Below are 23,488 nucleotides of genomic sequence, written 5' to 3'. Positions count from 1 at the left end.
CAGTTGCTATAGTTGGGGGGGGAAGGGATTTAGGGGAAGAGATGGCGCCCTTGGCTGGTAGCCAGCTGCAGCCAGGGCAGCGCCTGTTACCTTTAGGTTGTTTGGGGAAAACCGAGCAGCAGGTGTTCCTATGGTTTCTGAGAGCCAGAAGCTCCTCCTTGGTGTATGTAATCATCCTAGCCCGCTTGCCCAGCCCGATCCGGCACCCGTCCACCTCCGGGACGCTGACGGGCGCAGACGGGCTTTCCTTTGGCGCTCCTTAGGCGCGACCGCTGCTCCCGTCCGCTGCACGGACTAGAGGGTACCTAGTTTTAAGGCGTCGCTGGCCGGCGAGAGGCAGCACCACTAGACTGCTGCCCCATGAGCCTGCCTACCCCCAAGATGGCCGTTGAGGAAATGCACGGCCCGCAGGTCCCACAGTACCCTTCAGCACCTCAACGGCTGAATGGGAGAGGACACTGTGCAGAGCAGCGCGGCGCGGACCAAAGTGAGTGAGAGATAACAAATTATAAAAGTGCGAAGAAAGCCTAAGGTCACCCGGCTTTCCGCCTCAGGTGCCTCGAAGGAGCAAGAAAGTGCAATATGCAATGAAAAGGGTGACACAAAGTAAAATAGCTAGTAGTCTGCCAATAAAAATACAAACCTAGTAGTCAGCACGAAAAAATCAACAAATGAAGTACATCAGTTAAAATCACTTTAAAAATCAGCTCGTAGTCAGCGCTGTAGCGATCACTCGCCTGCACCCGGCGTCCGCCTCAGATGTAATGGGACGAGTGAGGATCTAGCCAGGGCAGCGCTCTCGCAGAGTTTTAAGGTGTTGCTGGCCGCGAGAGGCAGCACCACTAGACTGGCCCCCCGCGAGCCTGCCTACCCCCTAAGATGGCCGCTGAGAAATGCGCGGCCTGCAGGTCCCTCAGTACCCTTCAGCACCTCATCGGCTGAATGGGAGAGGACACTGTGCAGAGCAGCGTGGCGCGGACCAAAGTGAGTGAGAGATAACAAAGTACAAAAGTGCGAAGAAAGCCTAAGGTCACCCGGCTTTCCGCCTCAGGTGCCTCGAAGGAGCAAGAAAGTGCAAGATGCAATGAAAAGGGGGACGCAAAGTAAAATAGCTAGTAGTCAGCCAATAAAAATACAAAGCTAGTAGTCAGCACGAAAAAGCAACAAATGAAGTACATCAGTTAAAATCACTTTAAAAATCAGCTCGGAGTCAGCGCTGTAGCTATCACTCGCCCGCACCCGGCGTCCGCCTCAGGTGTAATGGGAGGAGTGAGGATCTGATGAATGTTTGGTAAAATATGCCAAAGGAAATCTTATTAACCACAAAAAACTCAGGGGCATATTTACAAGGGCTTTATCTCTGCTTCAAAAACCAAAAAAGCGGAGATAAAACTATCACCCTATTTCCAAGAGGGTGCTAACATGCATAATTGCATGTTAGCACCCTTTCTCCCAACGCCTCCCTTTGCATCTCTAATGAGATGCAAAGTGGGTGTCAGTTGGCGTACCCCGGATGGACAACCTTGCAAATATCGCTGATGTTCACATCACGATATTTACAAGGCTTCCCCAGCATTTTAGCACATGTAAATTTTTCTCCAAAAACTAACGTCTGCTAAAATGCAGACTTACCTATCCCTAACATTAGGGAGGATTATGTTGATATGACCCTGTGGGTCGTATAAGCCCAGTTATCGTCATTTTGCAGGGAACATCCCTGGAAAACCAGCGATGTTCCCTGCAAAACGAAGATAACCTCGCTATCTCTGGAATTTTTATCGCCCTGGAGAAACGCGTTGTTAATAACGCGCTACTAGGGGGATACATTCCAGAGATAGCCTGCGATAATAAAATTATCGCTCAGCACGGCCAGTGATAATTATCGCTGGGTGTTGATTATATGCCCCTTAGTTGCAAAACTCCAGATAAGAGGGAATTTTTCTATTTCGCAACCGTTCAAGCCTTTGTGTAGTGAAATGGAATTGTTTGGAGATTTTAACTGCTATGAAGATTCTATTAATGCTTGTAAATATTGTATTCAATGCACAATTTTCCCAACTTATCTACAAATGTTAAATGATGAGATTCAGCAAGAAACTACTATTGCAGTTGAAATAGCTAGAGACAGGTTTCAAGATAGTCAAAGTTCAGCTCCACTAAGTCAAGATCCACTAGGACAACAAATTATTGAAAATGAAGCAGCAATAGCCATGGATGAAGTAGAAACTGTAATGCAAAAAGCACAACAGGATATTATCCAGTTGGAAAAGTTAGAAGAACAACTAAACATTAAACAAAAAGAAACATATGAATAAGGCACAAGAGAGATACAGCATGGTTTGCTGCATGAAAAAAAGAATGCTAATGCACATCATTTATGTCTATTCTAATGTACATCAGTGGTCAAGCTGGAACAGGAAAAAGTTTCTTAAATTAAAGCTTTGACTAACCCTTGGCAGTGAAGTATGCTACGCTCCCAGAGTTTGTGTAGTTTCGGTAACTTCGCAATCCGCGTAGAACACGCAGTTACCGAATACTACGCAATCTGCAACGTAGCGTAGCAGTATTTCTTCTTCGCGTGCTCAATATGCATTCTCGCGCATGCTGTAATGACTTAACGTGATTCTGCATTCGCCGACGAGATTTCCTTTCTGTTCGCGTGCGCCACGAGATTTGGAATCCGGCAACACGATCCCGCGAGAGTGTGCGAACCCGTACACGTCATTCGGACGCACAATCTGACTTCCGGCGGCAGTGTTGGTAAGATCGCAATCGGGAACGCGCAGAAACTGCAATCTGGCGAAGAATATCTCTCGAGCATCATAAAACATTCTAAAAAATTATCATTTTTCTCAAAAAAACTTCTCAGATGGTGATTTGGCTGTAGATGTTTGTGCAAGGAGACCTTTTTTTTAAAACTTTTTTTTCAAGAGGAAGGAAGTGCCCCTGAGTCTCCAACTTCCTATTCCTGTCCAGCAGTCTACTCCCAGTGCTTTGTCCATGTGCTGTTTACTTTCATTTGGATTTGGAGCTGGAAGGATCACTTGCTGTGTCTATCTGCTGCATCATATCATTGGATTGGATTTGAGGGCTTTTGGATTTGAGATTTTACAAGTAAGTTGGAGGATTGATGTACTTGTTTGTTTGATTGGGGCTTGTTTGTAGTGTACCTACATTTTTTGGGATTTTCATAGTTTTTCAAATGTATTGTTGTGGGTGGCCTGTAGTTTCAGTTGGGGCCTAGTTGTTTTTCTTTGAAATTTCAGCCAGTAGGCCCAGATGTACCCCTGGGTACATGCTTCTGTGGTGTCTGTGGAATTTAAACATCATGTAGGGCATGGGTGGCATTGGATTGAATTGCTAAATGTAGTTTTTGGGGTGTATTCCACTCTTTGTGTGTGTGTGTTTATTAAAAAAAGACTTTTGTTGGACGTGTGTGTGTGCTTGCTGTGTAACTTTCCAACCTTCCGTAGCCCTGTTGATTTTAGTTTTTGCATATTTGTATTAAAGCTGTGTTGTTTAGCAGGCCTCCTTTGTCTGGTCGTATATAGGCCTGCTTGAGTTCATTGTTTTCCATGGCCTGTTGTGACTGTGAGTGACCATGTGGCTTGGGGCCATTTTGTGGTGGTAGTTAAGTAGTGTGCTGCTTTTTCCATATAGGCATGCATGTCTTTTCTTTATTCCCCTTGGCTTATGCTTGTTATTGTTGAGGCCTGGCCACGTGGGTGGCAGCCATTTTGTGAAGGCAGGCAGTGTGCTTTTGCAATAGACTTGCATTGTCTGTCTTTCATTTCTTTTTGTTGTGGGTGGATAGCGGCCATTTTGTGGAGCCATCCAGACTGTGTGCGCTGCTTTTGCCATAGGCCTGCATTCATTGTCTGTCTTCACTTTCTTGTTATTGTTGGTAGCCTGGCCATTTGGGTGGCAGCCATTTTGTGGCGTAAGGCAGTGTGCTTGCTTTTGCCATAGGCTTCCAAGCTTGTGGCCTAGTCTTCCAGTAGTCATCATGTGTGCATAAAAACCGTTTTTGTGTTCTCTGTTGAATTTTATCACCATTTATGGCATGGATGGCATTGGAATGAATTGCAAAATGCGGTTTTTGGTGTGGAATGTTCAGTTTTTTGTTGTGTGTTAAATAAATAGGTCTTTTTAGTCAGTAGGTAACCCAGGGCATTCAGCTTGTGTAGTTTTTGGAAACTTCGCACTGCGCGACAACGCAGACTTACACTTTTTTTCTTCTTCACGAGCTCAATATGCATGTTCGCACACGCAATAACGACGTTTTGTGAAGTTCGCGATGCCGAACATGCAGAATTTGCGATCAGCCCAAGAATATCTCTCGAGCAACATAAAACCTTCTAGAGAATTATGATGTTGTTCATTTTGCTCAAAAAACTCTTCAGGTTGTCATTTGGCTGTATTTTTTTTAGCAAGGAGTCATTTTTTTTTTTTTTACAATTTTTTTAAAGAGGAAGGATGTCCCTCAGAGTCTCCAACTTCCTGGTCCTGTCCTTTGTCTTCACTTTCTTGTTATCGTGGGTGGCCTGACCATGTGGGTGGCAGCCATATTTTAAAGCCAGGCATTGTGCTTTTGCCATAGGCCTGCACTGTCAGTCTTGTCTTCCTTTTCTTGTTGTTGTGGTTGGCCTGGCCATATGGTGGTGGCCATTTTGTAGTCCCAGCCACTGTGCTTTTGCCATGGGCCTCCAAGCTTGTGGCCTAGTTTGCCAGTAGGCCCAGAGGTACTCATCGATCATCATGGGTGCATTGAACAACTGTTTTTGTGTTGTCTGTTGAATTTAAACATCATTTAGGGCATGGATGCCATTGGATTGAATTGTAAAATGTGTTTTTTGGGGGGGTTAACTTTTTGGGTGTGCGTTGGGCCTTTTCAACCAGTAGGCCCAGAGGTACTTATGGGTGTATGAAACAACTGTTTCTGTGCTGTCTGTTGAATTTTATTTAGGGCATGTGTGGCATTGGATTGAATTGCATAATGTGTTTTTTTTGGGTGTATTTCAGTTTTTAGGTGTGTTAAATAAATGCGTTTTTTGCATGTGTATGTGTTGTTTTTGTGGTTGTTTTGTAACATTCCAACCTGTTTCTAGTCATGTGGATTTTTGGTTTTGCATTAAAGCTGTATTGTTTATCAGGCATCCTTTCTCTGGCCATATAAGCCTGCTTGAGTTAACTGTTGGACGTGCCTTGTGCCTGTGAGTGACCATTGACCATGTGGTTGGGGGCCATTTTGTGGTGGTAGTTTTTGCCACATAGGCCTGCGTGTATTTCCATTGTTCCTCTTGCCTTACTGCTTCCAAATGCAACCCCATTGCGAGCTGCAGCTCCCTAATGCTGCATCCATCCCACGTGATGCACAAATTTAGGCCAAACAGGTTCCACTACATTTTTGTTTGTGTACACAGTACACCAGGAAAGCCCTGGCCTTGTTGTGTCAAAGTCTCATAAATGGCTACACTATTGTTGTTCACTGAGTTACTAAAATGTAATAATTGTGACCACCACACACTAAGATATATATTGTATTAGTTTGATTGTACTATCGTTTGACTGATGTTCTTCTGGCTTTTTTGCTTTTAGGTACACAAAAGACTGAGGAGGAAGTGTGTCATCATTGCCCGTTGTGCTGCGAGACAGACGTCCTGCTGCTGTATACGATGTGACGTGTGACCTGACCAGACATCTCTGCAACTTGTGCAACTGAGTGCTGCTGAAATCTGAAGAAGATGGGCTCAAAGAAAGCAGGTACCAGGTCATCCAAGACCAAGAATGTTGCTGAGAAATAGGAACAGAAGAAGGAAGTGACATTTAAGTCTGGAGTTCCGCCCCCATCCTTTTTTGGGAAAGCAAAAATTATGCCTGCAGCAGCGGTGTCCAGAGGGCAAGCTGGGGGCAGCACCTCCACATCATTGGGCACAACCCACCAACCCAGGCCCAAGCACATGAGTGTGGAAGAGGTAGCCAGCCTAATGGTGGAAACCAGTGATGCTGAGCCTAAGAGGCGTTAGGCCAACCCCTCTCCTCAGGGGTGAGGGTTTGGCCTAACGGCTAAGGCGCTCGACCTCAGACCTGGGGATCTGGGTTCGAGTCTCGGTAACGACGCCAAAAAACCTCCTGTGATTCTGGGCAAATCACTTAATCTCCCCATGCCTAAAAAAATGAAAGTGTGTCCTCATGTAACGTACCTGGTGCTATGTAAAGCGCTCTGATACCTGATTCGGTTCGGGTCTAGTTCGCGCTATATAAAACTCTTCAAAAAAAAAAAAAGATAAACTTATCGCTATCTCAAAGTAGTACCCATCAACACAGGAGGAAACACAGCAGATCAGTGGTCAACAACAGCCGCAACCATCGCCCGCAATAGCAGTTGTTGTTACTCCCGAAGTAGGGGCAGTTTAGGAAATTGAGTCTCATGCAGAGGAAGAAGAAGAGGAAGCCACTCATTCAGAAGATCCATTGTCTTCCAAATCTCCAGCAAGGAAAAGGAGGGTTAGTCCACCAAGTTCTTCACCAAGCACCCCTTCTGATGATCTAGATGTCACTTGGAAGCCACAAACTGAGTCTGAGATGGAGACACGCCCCAAGACCAGGCTAGGGAAAAGGTAGGTTCCAGAAAGCCTTACACTTATGGAGCTCGATGTAGAACAGCAGGATGATGATGAGCCAGTTATCATGAACAGCTTCCATATTTGCATTAGCAAATGGCCCGCCAGCGACCTACATCCAGCACAACCATCACCTCAGTAGAAGTAGGTAGTGGTACAGCACAGAGTCAAATTCAACGCACACCCTCCATTTCATCCGGCATTGGAAGTGGCACCTACTGCAGGAGGCAAAAGTTAAGCTCCCCAGTTTGGGACTACTTTACGGTAGGCCAAAAGTAGGAGAACATTGCTATATGCTCCATTTGTAATACCTCTGTTAGTCTGGGTAAGCTTGATAAAAACTATGGTACCGGAGGCCAAATAACCCATCTGAAAAAACACCATTTGATTGACTGGGAGGACCACCTTCGCAGCATAAAAACTGCAACCATTGGTTTTGGTGGGGATTAACGAATAGAAGATCTGATCACCGTAGAAGAGGAAGGACAGGGAGACATTCTCTCTGGTAGTGGTACACAAAGTAGCCCTGTCCCCAGCAGTGCAGTGTTATCATCACCCACATCTTCAGCAACATCTCAGTGGCACAAGAGTAAGAGTCAGCCTGAGACAGCAAGGAGTACCTCAATGAAAAAAAGTGCGTCATTTAGCCTAAGAGAAAGAAAAACCATGCCGCCTACCATTATCAGCATGTTTAGGGGGGAGGGGCAGTACGAACGCAACCACCCAATAGCACGTTTGTACATTGCGAAGCTGGCTAAAATGTTAGCACTGGACCTTCTCCCTTTTTCTTTTGTTGAAGGGATGGGTTTTCTGGAATTTGTGACAGTCATCTGCCCAAAATGGCAGGTTCCCAGCCGCTACTTTTTTGCCAGAGTTGCTGCTCCAGCACTACATTACGACGTGCTGGAATTGCTTGGAAAAGCCTCGAAGCAGAGTGCTGTTCAGAGTATCCACCTGACAACAGACATGTGGACCAGTTGCCAAGCCACTCATTCCATGTGCATCACTGCACACTGGATCTCTTTTGTAGGGTTTAGAGAACAGATATCTGCTGGTGTTGATGCTGCTGAGATTTTTTATGCCACTCACAAACATGCAACTGTAGCCATGTTTGCCATGGAGAAATCGCATACTGCTGCAAACATTTTGGAGGAGTTTAACAGCAAGGTCTTTGAGTGGCTGCGCCCAAGAGGGCTAAAAATCTGGTTTTGTTGCCACGGACAATGGCAGTAATGTAGTTAGGGCCATAAAAGATGGTGGCTATTTCAGGGTCCCGTGTTTGGCATACTGTATTAACATTGTTGTTCAAGACTTTCTGAAAAATGAATACCAAGTCAGGACCTTACTGGCCACCTGCAGAAGAATATGCACACATTTCAGCCATTCTTTTAAAGCCCAGAATCAGCTGAGGGTCATTCAACGTGAGCATAAAAGGCCAGTCAAAGCACTCATCCAGGAGGTGCCAACATGGTGGAACTCAACTTATTACATGCTTAATCGTCTGTTTGAGCGGTACATAACACTCAATGCTTATGTCATGAAAAGATTAGGGGATCCTACTGTGAGAGGCATGACCGTTGAGTTGGGTCAATGGGACCTCGTTAAATGCCTGACAGAGATGACACTTCCTTTTGAGGTCTGCACACGTGAAGTCAGCAGAGAGGACTTTACTGTGGGCCAAGCTATCCCATTGTTGCACATGCTAGAGCAACAGCTGAAAGAGGTGTCTGAAATGAACGCAGGTGTGGATGACAAACAAGACACATAATATTTGACGGACTCCTTAGCCGTTCGCTTATGTGACAATACAAGGATTCAAAATAACATTGTGTCACATCCTCATTACATTACTGCCACAATTTTGGAACCACGGTACAAAGTATTTCTGAACAGTAAGGCAGTAATTCCTTTTTCAGAAGTGGATGTTGCCAAGTACAAAAGTTTGATAGCTGAGAAAGCCATTGACTTTGAAAATGAACGACTGGTAATTAGAGGCCCCCTACCCCAGGCCAAACCAAGTACTACAGAGCAGATTCCTGAGTCAAGTTCTACTTCAGAGCCTGAGGGCAGTGCGTTTGCCTCCATGCAGTCACCGACACTCACTACAAATAACATCAACAACAGCAAGAACAGGATGATCCTCAGTACAATCGGCAACTGAAGGGTATGGTAACTCCTGTGCTGATGCAAAGGCAAAAGAGGCCGAGCACTTCGGAGCACCCCTGAGCATTGAGCGGACAGTCCAGGCCTATCTGGAAGACCCAACAGAGGTGTTGATGTGTTGAAATCCATTGGTGTTTTGGTATGGGAAAAGAAGCCAATGGACAGTGCTCAGCAGGCTGGCAATAAAGTATCTGGCTTCCCCTGTTGCAAGTGTCTCTTCTGAGCGTGTTTTCAGTGCTGCTGGTGCCATTTTAACTTTGAAAAGGACCCGTCTCTCGCCCAAAAGCGTGGAGATTTTCACCATGATCAAAATGAATCAGCATTTTATACCACCGGAGTACAAAATCCGTGAATTAGAGCAGGAAGAGGAGAGTGACTTCGATGACGTAAGTAGTGGGTTACATGACCTACTTCTGTCTGAACCACCAGAGTTTGAGGACAAGCTCCTCTTCCCTGACAAGTAGGCTTTCAAATTGTTACGTTCTTCCTTTCTTTATTTGTATGTGTCTCTGTCTTTCTGGTTCGAAACACAACAAACCCATCACCACTGTCTTCTCTTGTTATTTGATTTCCATATTGGAGTTGCACCTCTGAGCATTTCACTGCCCACTCCTCAGAGTCCTGCTCCATCTTCCTGACTCACCATAAATACATTTCCATCAAGCCAGACATTGGATGGAGAATAGTGCAAGAAATGTTGCCTCTAACAGCCCGACCATAAGAAGTGAAACGTGACTATAGCTATCCTCCGTTTTGTTTCCAAGACGAACCCCATCACTGTCCGAAGGCTACCGCCACTGCAGGCATCCACAACTCTTCACAGTCAGAACTTGGGCAGGTATCCAAAAGTAAACTCATCACTGTCGGAAGGCTACAGCCTCGGCAGGAATACAAAGGTTGTCACTGTCAGGACAGAAGTCACTTGGCAGAGAAAGACAAGCCTCTTCAAAGAAACTTGCTGACATTTCTGCAAACTCAATTGGCCAATGACCGCTACCCAGGCCACGGCGCATCAAAGTGCTGACCATCTGAACCAACTTCAACTGCAACAAAGTGCCACAGATGAATAAGAAGAAAACCGAAACAGCAACTAACAACACTCAAAATTAATGTGGAGTAATAATGAGGCCACTGCCTCGTTAGCAAAATACACACCTGTCAGAACTAGGCATTTGATCTGACAGCCAAAGAGAAGAGCAAGACAGATAATGAATGATGGCATGCATTGGATGCTTGCTGACTCTGAGCTTGGTGTTCTTTGTTGAGCTTGGTGCTGTTTGTTGTGTTGATATTGTGCATGAAGTCGAACTCTACTAGTTAATCTTCAAAGTAAAAGTGACTCAAGTGACAGTCAATGTTTCCTTGTTATTTAATAACCACATTGTACTCCTACTCCTGCAGGTGCAGGCCAATATCCATTGCAATTTTTTAATATGGAATATGGACGTAATCGGAGTCACTATAGACTGAGTTGTAGTTGGACAACACATACCACACCATGATGATGATCATACTATCTTTGCAGTCAGTCAGTCAGTTGGATCGGAGATGATTGATGGAATAACCTCGTTACATGAAAAGGCATTAAAGGTGAACACAACAATTCAACAAGAACCACAGCAGACCTACATGTCCGTGTAGTGGTGGAGTCGAGTGTAGTGGTATGACTGACAGCGGCGCATTGATTTAGTCACTTAATTTTGAAAATGCTAGGTTGCTGTATATGCCTTTTGTCTGGCTCTGTCAAAATTTAAGGTAAATGGAGGTCGGGTCACGGCCCGGTACCATGGGCCTGATCTGTCCTGTTTTTGTTGTTGTAGCTTAATGCTGTAAACAGAGTAGACACGATGTATCCACGCTGCCTCAGTCTGAGAGTGTTCTCTCTTCTCTTTTTGCACTCCACCATAATTGATATTTTTTTTATGAATTGATTTTGCAATAAATCTTTTGTTTTTCCATCTACACTTACAGGCCGGCCTTTACCCTGAGCTATAGTGGGAGAAACAACTCACACTTACCTTACCAATCTGCATCAGGCAGACAGTGGTACCCAAGATTGATGTGCGGAGCATTCATGTAAGGGAGGACCAAGAGGAATTATGAGATTCATTTCCACAATTTGACCAGGATAATACAATAAATTTAGTATCATTCATCAATCGTCTTTTAATTAATTTGATTCCTTTTTTCTCTTCAATCATTATGAATGTCTTTTGTGTTGTTTGTTTGCTAATTGATCCCTACAACTATTTTTTTTAATTTTCTTTGCTATCTTTAAAAGTAAGCCTTGTACAGCATGTAATTTGGAACTCTCTGAGGGCATACAGGCAAGGCAAATTTCAAATTAATATACTGTGCCCTGTACTGTCTAATTCTCTAGCAGTAGTTAGTAAGTACTACTCACTAACCATGAAGTTATCTTCATCATAATGCATGCATTTCCTTTTTCTCCCTTTATAGATTTATTGGATGAGATCATGGTCGTCTGCCAAGATTGTGTTTTGCTTTTGTTTTGTCCATGCGTACTGTTTTTCTTTGTCAAACCTTTCCCCAATCCCCCCTTCCCATCCAATCATCAAACCCTAGCCCTCTTCCCCCGGGCTATGTGATTTATATTGAGGTGTGATGTGACTCCATTAAATGTATACCAACAATTGATCACCCGCTTGCTGGGGCAGATGTGGTGAAAGCAACACTAATTCAATTTCAAGTCAGGGCGAGGATCTTCTTCTGCTTGCCCACCCATGCTCAGTCTATGTGCAAGCCAATTTTTTTTCTCCAAAGGGACCTAATACAACATAGTTCATTGCTGGCATTGATTGGATTCATCATCAACATCCTACCACACAGCAGTAAAGGTTACAAATTACGATTGTGTTAAGTGACTGACTCGACACAACTACAGTTTGTAACTTCTTGTACTAGGCTGTCCCCGCCAAAAATATATTTTATTTTTCTTTAGCAGTTGCAATATTGTTTGTTTGGCAGTCTTCTTCTGTACTGTACTCTAATTCATTCTACTACTCCTCCCACAGTCTCTCTCAGGCAAATGACTGTCTCTTTTTTTCTTGCAAATACTACTGCCAGTGTCTACTACTACCACTACAACCATGGCATCTTCTCCATTCTCTTGGGAAACCATGCAGCAATCGCTGTACCACACTTAATCATCATCAATCACAGGTAAGATAAGTTTGGTGGGAGGTATAATGGACTAGGAGGAGAGACTGACAGTACTAGTAGGACAAATAACTCAGTGAGGGGTATCGCATGTATCTAGTTGTGAGTTAAAAAATCGGCAGATTATTTAATCGAACACTGGAAGCGGCTCTGCAGCAGCAAGGAAACCATGTGACTTAAATTCGTAAAACAGTAACCCCCCACACAACATTACATTGTCTGTTTAAGTATAAATATAATTTATTACCCTAACAAACATAAACTATCCCTCACCTGACCAACCTCTCTCCCTAACCCCAACTTATGTCCAAAATGAAAAAGTCCAAACAATGTCCATGCCCAATTCCCACCCACCAATAAAAGGAATAAGAAAGGGGCAATCCAATGGGGTCCTAGATAGTTCTTAAATTTGGTGGGCTTTAAGGTGTTTGTCCATGAGGATCTTGACCCACTCCTCAAGCTGCTCCTCTAGGTGTGTTATCCGGAGGAGCATCTGGCGGCAAAATGCCCTGCAGTTGCATCCAGGGTGGGGGCAGCAGTGCTGGATATTAAAGAAATGTGGCAGGGGTGGCTGCCTCGCCACGGCGCTGTACAACTGGAGGCTGGGTCTGGTTGGGGACCGGGGCATTGGAGGAGGCAGCAGCTGTTGCCGCCTCCTCCTAAGCCACCAGCCACTGGTGCTCTTGGTAGATGACCTCCAGTTTCCCGCGCCGAGCCCTGGCTGTCAACTCCTTCCGTGTTGGTTTTTCTTGGGAAGGAGGATCTGTATCAAGAAAGGAAAAGAATATTGTAACCAATACTCTTAGCTAAACAGTAACACAAAATGAATTCAACACATAGTGGCACAGTAGCACTAGCAAGCACAGTACATAACTTTTGTGGTAAGTATCTATCCTCCCACTTCCTCTGCCTCTAACACTTGTGGTAGTTTCAGGCTTTGTACTAGCACCATGGACTCCAGTACACAGTACACCAGTCTTCTTCTTATCTCTAGTTTAGCAAAATTACCTAACCTTGTTGTAGCCGGCATGCCAGCTCAGTCAGCTAAGCTTGCACCCAAGACAAACATACGAGTCATGAGGTAGACTCGTGTTAGTTTTATTTACTACTGTCTGCAGGTGGGGAAACTCGTATTTTTCTATAACGGGCGGCACTGGCCATACTCTCTCTGTTACATGAAGGGCAATGGCTTAATTTCAATTTCTCGGTGCCCTGGCTACTACAAAAAGGCAGATTATATATCTGATCCAATGATCATAGCTTATATATTAGACGAAGACATACGGTCACTAGCGGTCGTTGGTGAGAGTGCTGCCGGGCAGTGACGTGGGGAGGGGGAGGGGGGTAGTAAACTATGGATTATGGCCAATTACAGGTAAGTAAACATAAAAATAAATAAAACAAATTTTGTTGCGCGCACTGCATCGCATTTGGTGGTGCAGTGTGCACAATAAAATTTATTTTATTTCTTTTTATGTTTACTTACCTGTATTTGAGCGTAATCCATAGTTTACTATCCCCCACCCTGCCCCTCCCCCTCCCCACATCACCGCCCAGCAGCACTCCCACAACCGACCACTTAAAATACTTTGATTGTGTAACCAACAGATAGGCCACCCTTTGCAGGCTGGCTGACACGAAATCGAAAATAAACTAACATAGGTAGGGAGTGGTCCTCGGAGTCGGAGGAAGGCGCTTGATAACTATACACAATATATATATATATATATATATATATATATATATATATATATATATAGATATATATACATATATATCTATATTACCTACTGGCGGTCGCCAGTAGGTATATATAGTTAGGATTTTTTCTCTATGGGATTTTTGAAAATTCTATGTCAAATAACTTTGGCGTTTGTGGACGGAATTGGCTGAAATTTTCAGGAAAATGGCACATTTTGTTTCTGAGCAGCCCCTGAAAATTGGGGGGGGGTTCGTCCAGGGGGGGTCGAGAAAAAAGGGGGGTCCCAAAACGTGTTTTTAACATTGAGTTTTCCATAGGGCGGTTGGCCTCACTTTTAGCCCGAACGGCTGAATGGATTTGCACGAAACTTGGCAAAATTGTAGGGACTGGTAACCCGATGTGCCTTTTGTAGGTCTCAATATATGTGCTACAGTGGATTTTGAGAAATTAACGTTTAAAAAAAGATATATATCTGTAACAGCGGACCGGGCAGCGCTCCAGTACGCGTACTTTTCGCGCAACGGAGCTTTGTGAAGCGAAGCTGATTGGTTCTCCGGCGTCTGTAAACATTCCAAACAGTCCGTAGCGGCCGCCATCTTGTCTCTCGGTAGGATCGAGAGACAAGAGGAGGCCAAAGCGAAGGGGCAAATGACCATAAGGGGGCATAGTAGATCCTCGCTGACCCCCTAGGTTTGATGTGGAGGTTTTAAAAGGGCCCCGCGGGGCAAAAAAAAAAAATAATAATAATAATCGAACGGCTGAATGGATTTGCACGAAACTTGGTAAAATATTTGGGACTGGTAGCCCGATGTGCCTTTGCTAGGTCTCAATATGTGTGCTCCAGTGGATTTTGAGAAATTAACGTTCAAAAAAAGATATATATCTGTAACAGCGCTCCGCTTCGCGTACTTTTCGCGTTACGGAGCTTTGCGAAGCTGATTGGTTCTCCGGCGTCTGTCAACATTCCAAACAGTCCGTAGCGGCCGCCATCTTGTCTCTCGGTAGGATTGAGAGACAAGAGGAGGCCAAAGCAAAGGGGGAAATGACCATAAGGGGGCATAGTAGATCCTTCCTGACCTCTTAGGTTTGATGTACCATTTTGCCAAGTTTGGTGTAATTCCGTTCAGCCATTCAGGCTGTAGACGTATGTAAATGTCCTATGGAAAATTGCATGGGGAAAACACATTTGAAAGTGTTGAAATTTAGAACCAATTTAAATGTTACTTTGGTTTTGTATTTGTGTGTGATGAAAGTTAATTGGTTATGTATATATGTCAAATGAGAGGAAACCACAGCCATTTTGTGATACTACTGTCTGAGGTACATTTGTGCGGAATTTTTGGTGGTGAATTTCTGGTGTTTGATTTACACAGTACTAACACTTCTCCTACTTTTAAAAAGGTGAGTTGTTAATTTGTAAGGGGAACTATGTTGTACACTTGAAGATAATTTGAAAAATGTTTTCTGTTATTTATTTGCAGTCCTTCTGTTATACTAAATACTTGATAAAGTTAGTTTTATATTATGTATTACTAAAAACGATAAATGAAAGTGAATTTTTTTTTCTGCAATTTACAGCAAGCAATTTCAAAATAAAATGGCTCACAATGAAGAGACCGTGGCAATTTCTTTTGAATTGTCCACTACATTGATTGAAATTGAGAGCACCAATAATGAAATATTGTCACAAGGAGGAGATGACTTGTATGATTCCATTAGATTGATTGAAATGGACAGCACCAATAATGAAATATTGTCACAAGGAGATGACTTGAATGATTCCACTACATTGATTGAAATTGAGAGCACCAATAATGAAATATTGTCACAAGGAGGAGATGGCTTGCATGATTCCATTAGATTGATTGAAATGGACAGCACCAATAATGAAATATTGTCACAAGGAGGAGATGACTTGAATGATTCCACTACATTGATTGAAATTGAGAGCACCAATAATGAAATATTGTCACGAGGAGATGACTTGAATGATTCCACTACATTGATTGAAATTGACAGCACCAATAATGAAATATTGTCACAAGGAGGAGATGACTTTAATGATTTTTTTGATCAATCTGTTGATGGCGAATTTATCGAATGTTTGGAGACCATAGAGTTACAAGAATCATCATTGCAGACTTTTCATGAGGAAATTGCTGATGAGGACATGTTACTAGTTCTTTCAAATTTAGAAAATTCTGAAGAATAAATTTATATTTAGAAATCAAAAATTGTTTGAGACATTATTCATTTTTATTTTTAATTTATGAGGTTGTAGCGAAGTGATTGTAGTATAAAATGAGACTTATAGTATAGAGTGCAACATTTTTATGTTACATGGTAACTTTACTCATATTTACTTCCCTTCTGCCACTATATTATCTCCAATGTGTATTTGACATCTCTTCTTCATCTCCGGCCTCCTTTCTCTCACTGTGTGTCTCCGATGCATCTTATCGCTGCTATTTTGTGTAATTACAGAAGAGAGTAAAATAAAATAGTTCGGAACGTGAAAAGGGGGCAAAGTAGAGTACCCCTCACCCCCTAGGCCTTTTTAGGCGGTCCCAAAAGGATCAGTTTCTGCTTTCCTGAGAGATTATGGTATGAGTTCCATATACCACAATAATTTGCATTACAACATGCAAGATATTTATCTCCTATTACCAACTTTGAGATATTCGCGCTAAGCGCGAATATCTCCAAAAAGTAACACCTGCCCTGAGCAGTTCTTAGCCATGTTATCCAATGGGAGGTGGATAACATGGCTAAGAGCATTAGCTCGGTAATGCATGAATATCGCTGACTTTTTAGCGATATTCATGCATTGCGGCCGTTTATTATCGCATTTGCGATAAACCTTGATAATAGCAAGGTTTATCTTCGATAATTTCTGACGATGCTTAGCGGTAAAAAATTCGTTGGTAAGCATCGTTAGCGATAAATTTTGCTTAACTTTGGTAATATGCACCAACGTCTCTTAACGTTCGATTCGAAGGAAATGAGGAAGTGTTGAAAAACATTGTCTGCGCCATCTTGCCTTTTTTGAAATGCCACACTTTTGTCGTGCACGGCAGCCATTTTAGATGCCTTGACCAGACCCACTCTCTGCACGCTGTCGATTCGTAGCATGGCTCCCCACCCTCGCAAGCATCTTCCCCAGGCACTGGTCACCCCCGCTCTCTGTCTTATGCATCGGCAATAAACCTCCCCCCATCTGCGCTGCTCTTCCCTGAAAATCACACTCTGTGCCCGCCCGACACCTCCCTTTCGCCCTATTCACTACCGCACCCTCTGACACTCCTCTTCCTCTGTGTCCGATTGTCCAGGCTATCACCTAGCCCTGCAGATGTAGTTTATGGCCCCAGCTGTAAAGAATCACCCCTCTTCAAAGGAGTTATAGTAGATCAAGGCCCACACCCGATGAGATCCGTCACACCACACGTGTTCCTACTATCTGAAAACCATCCTGTATTGTGATTGGGGAGGGGACCGAGCCTGAAGCGGAAGATTCCAGGAATGACTCTTTGTACATCAAAGTTTTTACAATTATGTGTCACATTAAAAATATATAGCACTCCAACAAAGTAGTAGGAATATAAAACTTTAATAACATATAAATATATACAACAAAACAACAACAGTAAAAACATTTAAACAACGAAGAGACCGTGGCAATTTCTTTTGAATTCCTGATGAGGACATGTTACTAGTTCTTTCAAATTATGAAAATGCAGAAGATGTTGCCTGGGGGTGGGTCGTCAGTAGAAGTCTGTTGTGCGAATAGTTCCAAGGCAGCAGAACGCGCTGAAATCTAGATGGCACGAAAGTGATGTCTAGTAAGTTGCCGCCCAGCAAATAACGGCGTGGGGCGCCGCGGGGGTGAGTGAGTCCAGTAGGCACCACAGCTATTCTTACCGGCATTGCAGAATTACTGCTGGGGACAATGCCTGTGCTGTAGCAGGGTCACAGCAGAAACAAAAAGGATTCTGTTGAAGATGTTGTTGGTTTTCAATTTGAATACAGTTCTGGTGTCAACTGCTATGCTAATGTAGTGGTTAATGTTTTGTTTTCTCTAGAAAATGTAAAAGAGGGGGAGGCAGTCCAAAGTTCCGTTAAAAGGGCAAAGGAAAGGATCGGTGGTTTGAACTATCAGTCAAAAAGGGGAGGGGGTGCAACAATTTTTCCTACCGGGTCACACTGTGCTTTCACCGGAACTGAGGTCTGCAGGATTCTAGTAATTCAAAGTGAGGCTGGCGCCAGCATGGGAGCGCCGACGTCCCGCGGATACAGTTTTGTCACTCCACGGGCGATCATGGCAGTCATTCCCCATCGGGGGTCGGAGACTCCCGCGGCTCCTCTAGAATCTTCAAGGTCGTGGAGGACTACGGTGGTGGAGTCAACCAGTGACCGGGCCATTTCTTTATGCTGGGCCCGCTCTTGCCAGGTCGACCGCCATTTTGAGAGTTCGGTAGCTACTGGCGATCGCGGGGTCAAATGAGCGGACGGGCTCCACCCTGCCGGGCGAGACGTTGCAGCATGGCCACAGTGGAAGAACCCTTTTCCGGGCGCCTGGAGCGCTGAGGGTGCAGCTGGGAAGCCTCCACCTGGGGAGGCGGGAGAGGCCTGTTCGCACCGTCTCTCCCTCCCAGTGCACCCCACGGCGTCTCGCATGAGATTTGTTATGGCCGGACCAGGCGATGAGGACGAGGGGGGGGGGTCGGAGGCATGTGCAAGACATCCCCCCCCAGTGTTGTCGCAGCCATTATTCAAGAAAGAAGAAGTGTCCCGTCCGTCTTCGGGCCGGGCTTCCGGTAGATGTCGGCCGGACGCCCCTGGCTCTGGCCCCATGAACGGGTTTCTTGGTTTATCGGCTGCAGCCGGATCCCGTCGGCCTCGGCCCCCCGACCGTTGGTGGCCGGACCGGAAGAGCATGTGGCGGGACTACCTGAAACTGTCAAGGGCCACCGCGGCCGGACTGGGAGAGAGAGGGGAGGGTCGAGGAGACATTCCCCCCCCCTGCAACTGTTCAGCATTGTAAAGGCAATCCCCTGGCCGGGTCCCGCTGGCCTCGGCCTCTCCTCCGGCTACACCCTACGTTAGGATCTCCTGGCCGAGGCGTGGCAGCAGGACCCGCCTTATATGGGCTGCTCCCGGCTGGGCGTAGCCGCAACCCTGCCCCACCTTGGAAGTTTCCAGAGTGGGGGCGGATGTTCTACTGACTTGCATTTTCCCTAGTCTATCGATTTTTTTGGCGTGGCAGGCGGTGGGACAGCGAGGGGTGATTTGGTTTCTCTTACTGTTTTTCTGGTCTCTCACCACTGGCATATTTTAACGTTTTCTTGTTTCTAGGACATTAATAGGTTTTATCATTACGTTATGTTATCGTTTCTTTGTTCGTTGTTTAATAAAAGTTCATGTTCATCAGTGGCCTACTGATTTTCGTTTTCCTATTCTTTTCTTTCCAGGTTGTTTCATGCTAAAGTTTCTGTTAACAGGATACAGTGATCACTTCGTTATTATTGCATATGTCCTTTTCACTAGGGGTGCTCTCTGGTCGGGCCAGATGACGTATCTCTAGTAAATGGTCCGGGTGAAACAGGTGCCTCAATCAGTGGGGAGTAGATAGGCATGACAGATTACAACGGGGGAGAAAGGTCCGCATTACGTACCCTTTCACTATTTGCAAAGATTTTCCTACGTATATTTGCAAACAGGGAATACCTCCAAAAAGAACCAATTCCCAAACAGTCAATGTTTGGGGAAACAATCAATCAATGAGGAACGAAATAGGCACGACGTGTTAAAGGTTTGCGTTACCTACCCTTCACTATCTGCAAAGGGAGAGAGAATATTCCTATTCTTCCTCGTTTGCAGGCAGAGAAGATTCTTAAGAGAATCAACTTCGAACAATTCAATGCTCGATTCAAACAATCAACAAGGGGTACTGTGAACACAAATGAACGCCGCTTATGTACATACACATTGGTATTATCAACAGGTTGTTCCTAATGTTTCTATTTTAGGGAGGTCAAAAAGAGATCCCATTAGTGGCCTACTGATTTTGCTCGATTCCTTTTGTTTTTTTACACGATTTTTCGCTATCTGCAAAGACTAAACAGAGTATTGCGACTCTGTGCTTGTTTGTAAATAGAGAATGAACCAAAGAGAACAATCAATCAAATGGAGAGAGAAGCAGGCATGACGGATTACAACGGGGGCAACGGGGGCAAAGGCCTGCGTTAACTACCCTTCACTATCTGCAAAGAGAGAGTACTCCTAATAGAAATGAGGGGTGGGGGGCAGCATTCAAAGCAGATCAGTGTGCATAAACACGAAAATGTTTTTACTTACCACGTACTTGACATTCGACAGCTTATGATATTTGCTATTAAAAAACCATTGAAATTCACTGAAAAAACCATAGGTTATAGACCATATATAGTTAGGAATTAGCATTTAAAAAACCTTATTTTACTCACACAAAACCATTGAAATTCCATATATAGTTAGTTGCACTAACTATATATCGCGCACTCGCAATCCACTGCTGATCATGTCACATATTACATCATTCATGACATGGTCAGTGACATCACTGATGACATCACTGATGACATCTCAAATGACATCACTGATGACATCACTGATGACATCTCATTTGACATCATTCTTGTGCTAACACGATGAACCTCTTCAGACTCTAATATAACCTTAGATACACTCAGTGTATACAGACACTCACACACTGCCACTCATCCATGGAGTTACTCACACACCCAGTCAGTCATGCAAAGAAACAATCTCACCTCCATTTCTTCAACTATACAGTTAAACACACCTTACTTATTGAAACATATACTAACACATATTTACTCTCTTATACAATCCCTGATACAAGTTCACAATGATCGATACAACCACTCACTCATTCAGTGGCTCTCATGCACAGTTATTTATATATGCCAACTCTCACATGTACTGTGTTTAACATATGTACTTACTATGACATGTAGCATTGAGATATCCATTCACTCATCAATACACTCATGCACACAGTCAACTGCCCATGTAGCTGTTTCCACATGCAGTCTTGAACTCATACACCTAGTGAATAAACTGCTCACACATCTATGCATAGAGTCACACACCTTCCAGCCACCCCCACACAAACTCAATCTCCCATAGAAATACTTGGGCAACCAATTAATAACACATATAGCCTCTTGTATAGCTAATGATCAACACATGCAGCAGTTTACATCACAACAGACATAATGATGCACAAATTAAGACAGTTTAGTCACTAACCCATGCATTCAGTGAGACACATTTAATCACTCACTCATACAGTCAGTCACGCACCTACTAAATCCTTCATCCAGACACTTATACATCCACTCATTCTTCAATATGTAAGACATATTTTAACTTTACAGAAACATACAGTCACTGGATGTTGTCATCAGTGATGTCATCAGTGATGTCATTTGAGATGTCATCAGTGATGTCATCAGTGATGTCACTGACCATGTCATGAATGATGTAATATGTGACATGATCAGCAGTGGATTGCGGGTGCGCGATATATAGTTAGTGCAACTAACTATATATGGAATTTCAATGGTTTTGTGTGAGTAAAATAAGGTTTTTTAAATGCTAATTCCTAACTATATATGGTCTATAACCTATGGTTTTTTCAGTGAATATATATAGATATATATATATAGATATATATATATATATCTATATATATATATCTATATATATATATATATATATATGATGTGCTTGCAAAAAAATGTGAGTCAACTGTATTCTGAAAATACAACTTATATTCACCTTGGCTTTGCTACTCTGGCACAATTTCTTTTAAAATTCTCTTCAAACTAAGACTCTGCATCCAGTGACAGTCTCCCCCTATGCTGTCTATGATTAATACATCCAGGCATCCATCCATTCAAAGTAAATGTCTATCATTCTTTTTTATATATTTCTTAACAAACCTCAGTTTGTTTCACCAACAGCCACCCATGCGTCCACTCCTTCCTTGCTTGCCTTGGCTTTGAGTTTGACCCAAAAACCGCAGATGATTCTTGCTATCCAGTATCCACCCATACTGTGTCACCCACCCAGGTAGGCATCTTCTTGCACCTTCCACCCATCCTTCAACAACCCATGTATCTGATTCCTATCAGCCACCTATGCATGATTCCAATGTATCCTTCTCTGCCAGTCATATTGCATCTCACACGTCTTTCCTCCTTCCACCCGTCTTTCCCTTTTTGTTCAACACATCTATCAAGGTCATCTTATCTTGACTTTTAGTCTTCTCCATAAAACTTTCACAGCTGAGTTGGAGTCCGATAGAAGAGGCCATTGGTTACTCAACTCATGCAGCTAATGCTATTGCTAATGCATTGCTAATGCTAAGTAAAGGGTGTCTTCTTCAACAGTTGTATAATGTTCACTACAAATTAATGGGTCTCAACAGTACAGTGAGTGAAGTGAACATCCTTCCAGGTAGTGTAATGTCAATAAGTAATGAATATAACTTACCAACGCCCGCCACTGCTGCTGGCTCACCCCCTGTAGCTTCTGCAGGTGCCGCATCTCCTGCCTCCTCCGGAATGGCCGCATCGCCATCGCCGCTGGCCCCGCCAGCACTGGTGGTCGGTAGTACGCCTAGAATAAACATTACACATTTTGAGATGCCTGTACACCTCCCCCTATTTATTCATTTTCAGTAGCAAAATTGAGAAAAAAGTTAATACATACATAAACAACATACATCACTAGTCCAAATCGAGTACTAGAGTAGTGTCAGTAGACACTAGTAGTGTTATGGTCCCTAGGGTCATTATAGTCTACTCTACTCTTTGCAAAGTTAGCCTGAGCCATGCAGCCATTTTAGCTTCATGTCTTTTACGCATGTTATCTCTCAGCTTGTTGTGCAGTAAGACTGCTTTGAGCCCACATGAACTCATACAGCTACTGTCTGAGCGTTGCGTACAAGAGGTCGAAAAACAAGCCACTTTGTTATGGAGTTCGGTTAGTTGCTTAGCCATAACATGTTACACTTTTTGGCATGACTGAGAAATGCTTGCATTATACTATCTAACGCATACCAGTTTTTCTCATAACAGGTAGAAGATTCCCTTCTACAAACCAGAGATTTGCAGAGCTTATGATGCATGTAACAATTACTTCTGCATTCTATGGTGAGGGGTCTCCCAGAATTCGCACAGATCTTTTGTCTTCTATCATGCACTTGTAAAAATGTTTATTGTTTTTAACCCTGGGCGTCCGAATCGGCTACGCCCACGGAGTAGGCGTAGTGTTGCCTTCTACGCATTTTGCGTAGACAGCGTAGCCGGCAACACTACGCCCACTCCGTGTGCGTAGCCGAGTCGGCCGCCACCCACCTCCCTCCCGCCCTCCCCTACATACATTATTTAAGCAACTAACCTTAATAAAACAAATTTAAAGCACTTACCGTGTCCGGTGTTCGCCTGGGGCTCCCTTCTTGAAAATAGCGTCCCTTCCTGGATACCAATGCGCATGCGCGGCCGCCCGCGCATGCGCATTGGTATCCAGGACGACGCTATTTTCCAGAGGGAGCCCCGGACGAGCCCCGGACACGGTAAGTGCTTTAAAATTGTTTTATTAAGGTTAGTTGCTTAAATAACGTATGTAGGGGAGAGCGGGAGGGAGGTGCGTAGTGGGGCTACGCGGAGTGCGGGAGTGGGCGTAGCTTCTCGCCCACTCCGCGTAGCTCCGCGGAGCCCCACTACGCCCACTACGCCCAGGGTTAATTGTT

General features: G+C 44.0%; 1 long non-coding RNA gene across 1 annotated transcript; it reads right to left on the bottom strand.

The window, feature by feature from the left end:
* Positions 1-11,229: 11,229 nt before the first annotated feature.
* LOC144755531 (uncharacterized) lies at positions 11,230-22,354 on the bottom strand. Its single transcript, XR_013594925.1, has 2 exons — positions 22,228-22,354; positions 11,230-12,729 (listed from the first exon to the last, which is right to left on the bottom strand). It is a non-coding gene; the product is annotated as an uncharacterized LOC144755531 (long non-coding RNA).
* Between the last annotated feature and the right edge of the window lie 1,134 nt (positions 22,355-23,488).

This window comes from Lissotriton helveticus, chromosome 5_1 (assembly GCF_964261635.1).
Source record: "Lissotriton helveticus chromosome 5_1, aLisHel1.1, whole genome shotgun sequence".
Lineage (NCBI taxonomy): Eukaryota > Metazoa > Chordata > Amphibia > Caudata > Salamandridae > Lissotriton > Lissotriton helveticus.
Note: the sequence above shows the minus strand (reverse complement) of the source record. Positions and strands in the feature narration are given on the sequence as shown.